The 4,491-nt window shown below is 38.5% G+C and overlaps 1 pseudogene; it reads right to left on the bottom strand.

Annotated features, from left to right (window-relative positions):
• Nucleotides 1-3,695: 3,695 nt before the first annotated feature.
• Nucleotides 3,696-3,788, bottom strand: LOC122817280 (annotated as a pseudogene).
• Between the last annotated feature and the right edge of the window lie 703 nt (nt 3,789-4,491).

Here is a 4,491-nt window from a genome sequence, read left to right as displayed (position 1 = left end):
GTGAACATCTTTATTAGATGAAATCAGTCAAATTCTCAGGCTGTCTTTGAGGCCTAACAGTGACTGTACTTGTCTTTTGACTATGTAAAACTGCAAGTCATAGCTGTTTTCCACCAGAATGGATTGAAAGAACTACTGCATCAGTTTGAATCTCTTCACCACCATAAGTAACTAGCTTTGCACACTTTGCTAAATCAAGTTTATCACCAGGTTTTACTCTAGCAAACATTTATTCTGATATAACATTGTACTTGGATCCACTGTCTACTTTAAGCTCTACAGGTTTCCCATTAATTTATAGAGTAAGAAATATTTCACTCTTTGCTGACAACTGTATTAACTGTTTCATTGATCACAGAGACACTATCAACATAGAAAGTTTGTTCACAGCCCTTAAACTTTGCTTCAGTCTTTATCTGATCTAATTGCTTCTTTGAATACCCTCTTTTAACATATGTCTTTGACACTTTAGACTTACAAAGCCTTTTGAAATGATTCCACTGTTTACATTTTGACATTGCTGACCAAAAGCTAAACACTTTTCTCATTTAGATTCATGACTGCCTCCATAATTATGACAGTTAACAATGAAGTTGAAGGGTGGCCACCTTTGGTTTATATTTCTTTTTCATCTTAACTTTCTGCTGCTGTACACTGTGAACATTCGCACTACCAGATACTGCAAATGCAAACATTTGCTTTCCTCACTCATAAGCATATTCATATGCTTTTCTGTAAGCTTGTGTATTTGGTAAATCTTTATGGCTTTGCTCAATGTTAATTCACTATCTCAAAGCAAAATCTTTCTCACTACATCATTAACACCACATACAAGATGTTTTTTTATCAACTCATTTTATAGATCACCAAATCTGCATGTTTTTGCTAGATTTCTTAAGTTGGTAATATATGCTGCAATAGCTTCACCAGGGTTTTGATGTCTTGTGTAAAATGTATGCCTTTCCATTGTAATATTCATTTGAGGATTACACGTTTCTCTAAATTTATTTTTTAAGCATGCTGTGTCTTCTAGCATTTCAGCCTACATCAAAATATGGTGGTTCTTCCCACCCCCTGCATGCACAAATGAATATTCTCACTCAATGGCTTCTGAGCCAGCAAAACTGAAAAGTATAAATGCTTTTTTATGTGCATCTTTATCAGAAAATGCAGCTTGTATGAAAATATCATATTCTTGCTCAAACACTCACCAATTCTCTTCAATATTATTATCAAACACCAGCAGTTCAGGTATGTGATATCCCTCTGCCATAACAACAAATTTCTTTTAAACATAAGTATAGGCCTGGTACTTGTAATTATGCTTAAATGTACAACAATCTCCCTGAAAATGCTTTATTTTAATACTGTAAATACCTCTAGTACTCTGGAAACTTCGGACACTTTGAAAAGTCTTAGTTACTGCGAAAAGGTCATACATTACAAAAATATTTGGACATTTTAGCCTTTTCAAACATTTTAAACACTTTGAAGATTATTTCAAACACTTTAATCATTATGTCACCATTTTGAACATCTTGGAAATTATTTTGAACACTTTGAATGCTATGCCACATGTTTGGTGACTGAAAATCATTTAAAACAAATTTAATTACCTTCAAATAACTGCTGACCTGTTTGCAAGTTCACTCCTGAATATTGCCACACTTCTAACTGTGTGCCTCAATGTTTGCAAGCTGCTTCAACTTTATATCCTGTTCTGACACCATGTTGCATGTCTTGTGTATTCAACTGAAACACTGAGGCACGGGATGGGCTCAAGTTGTTTATTGTACATAAACACTTCAGGAGCTGTAATTGGGACATATACTTCGAACTTCATATGCCTACTGACTGACTCATTACTTCTAACACACTCACATGTGCATCTGCACCCAAGATAGCTCTCACACTGAATAACTATACAAAATGGCACTGATCTTGTACATGCTCAGCAACATATGCATGTGCTCTCTGACTACAGTGGCTGACTAAGCACAATATACAGACTGATCTACACCCCACATCCCCATACTTAGCATACATACTTAGCATCAGTAGGATAGCTAGAGTAGGGCAAGAAGGGATACTGCCTCAGGCCCAAAGTGTTGGGGTATGATTCACAAATTCATCTCTCTTTTTAATGAAATATTGCCTTTTAAAAGCCAGCATTGCATCAAGGATGTAGCCAGGCATACTCTTTGTACTGTACTGAGTACACATCAATAGACTTTTTGTTCAGGTCATGTTATGTCTACAGCTGACTTAGTGAATGCCTTTAACAATAAGTGCAATCAGGGCCTGCCTTTGGTCAACTGGTCCATAGAAACAGATAACTGGAGTCACAGGGGCGGGAGACTTAAACGGGAGACTTACTATTAATAGGACGGATAGAGGGATAGATTCATCACCCAAAGATCACTCATGCTGTCTAATAATAAAATAAAAATAGGTATGAGGCAGAGCGCTGGCCTGGCCAAAGTCAGAGAAATGACTGACCAATGGGAGGGGGAGATATACCCCCCAGGATATACCCAGTGTCACTGCTGCTCAAACAGGGCACAGCAAAAAAATGTATATAGTTCCCCATAAAAGGGGGGTGGTGTATACCAAAAAATGGGGGGCTAGGCTTGTAAATGCCCTCGGGCAGATAGCCTAGTATGAACCTATGAACCTATGAACCTATGGTGCCCTAGCAAAGGGCTCCACAGCTCCCCCACACCACCTGGTCCCCCCATCCTGGTCTACCTACACCATCCAGATTACTGGAAAAGTGCCCCTGCTAGAGCGGCACCATAGGCAGCCAGCTATGAGTGCAATGTTGCTAATCTAAAAGCAATAGCTTTAATAGTTTTAGGGGGAAAAGCTGAAAATATTTCTTACATTTACTAAGTGTTGGGGTAGCATTTTGAGATATGTATCCATTTTTAAGTGATAGTTGTTCAAGCAGGGTTGAACTAAGAGCTTGTGATTACAAATTAGAATTTGCTTGCTTCAACCCTGCATTGCATTTGCAGTCAAACCTGAGCACTGTAGCACTCCATGTGTGATCTAAACTTTTAAAAATAATTAAAACATGAGTGATGTAGCTCTCTGTGCAGGCAGGGTATAAACTGAAGCAATTGTTTTCTACATTTGTTGCAAGCAGTTTGCTACGGTTTAAAAGAATTTCTTTTTTTAACTCAAACATGAGCACCATAGTGCTCCGTGCACACAGGGTATAAACTGTAGCAACTGTTTGCTACATTCATAGCAAGCAGTTTGCTACAGTTTAAAAGAAGAAAGGAGATTCAAGGGAAGGGCACAGAAATGGAACCTGAATGACCCTGGGTAGGGTGGGGCATGCCACTAGAAGAAATGTTTTGTTTTGAGTTCATAGATTAGTACTAAGCTTAGTGTCCCTGTAGCTCATTTTAAGTCTAGCCAATTACTCCATGTGAGTATCAAACCCTGCAACTTGTAGTTTTAAGGTAAACACCTCAGCAATTATGTCAACCCCCTTCTTCATAATTAGAAAGTTGCTAGAATAACACATTTTGCATTAGCATGAATTTTCTGAAAGATATAGGTTAGTACTACACTAACTGCCCTTGTGGACCATTTTAAGCCTAGCCAGTGAAGCCATGTGAGAATCAAACCCTGTACCTTGTGTCTGTAAAGGAAATACCTTAACCATTATGCCAACCTCCCACCCTAATACTTCACAAATTTATGTGTCATTCTCGCACAAGGGCCATGCTAATCCTCTCTGTATTATTCCAATTTTAGTACATGTGCTGCCAAAGCATGCACAATAAATTCATAAATTCATACCAAGCTAACTGTTGTTGTAGGCCATTCTAAGCCCAGCCAATTACCCATGTGAGAGTCAAACCCTACACTGTGTGCCTATTAGGGTGAATACCTTAACCAGTATGCCGACCCCCCCCCCTTTTTATTTGGTCTTCTATGGAAGAGCTGGTGGGGGACATGCATCTAACTGGAGTAACCATTGGCTTGTTACACTAAAGTGATTTTTTATTTTTATTTATTTTTTGCTCTTCAGTGGAGGATCAGTAGGGGGGTAAGGATCTAACTATAATAACCACTGGCTTATTATAATGAAGTTTTTTTCAGTTTTTTTTTATCAGCAGCAGAATGGCTGTTGAAGATGATAATGATGATAACTTAGTTCCATTTATGAGGTAACCTGAGGAAAGTGGCACACAGTCCCCATGTTTAGTGGAAGAATCAAACACCAATACATGACAGTAACTCTGCTGGAAATAACAGTGCATCACAAAGTCAAGCATATGCTGGCATTACACTCATGCTTGTGCAGGGAGAAAACACATGCACCTCTACACCAGTATTTCTAAACCCAAAAGCAGATGAACACTTTCAGGATGATGAAAGAAATTGAGAAGTAACAGTGTCCACAGTGACAACTTTACAAAGGGGAGCCAGGCAAAGGAGTTTGTGGCAGCTAAACAGGAAATATGCAAAACATTG

Source organism: Protopterus annectens, chromosome 1.part1 (genome assembly GCF_019279795.1).
Source record: "Protopterus annectens isolate FY-2018-M chromosome 1.part1, PAN1.0, whole genome shotgun sequence".
Taxonomy (NCBI): domain Eukaryota; kingdom Metazoa; phylum Chordata; order Ceratodontiformes; family Protopteridae; genus Protopterus; species Protopterus annectens.
Note: the sequence above shows the minus strand (reverse complement) of the source record. Positions and strands in the feature narration are given on the sequence as shown.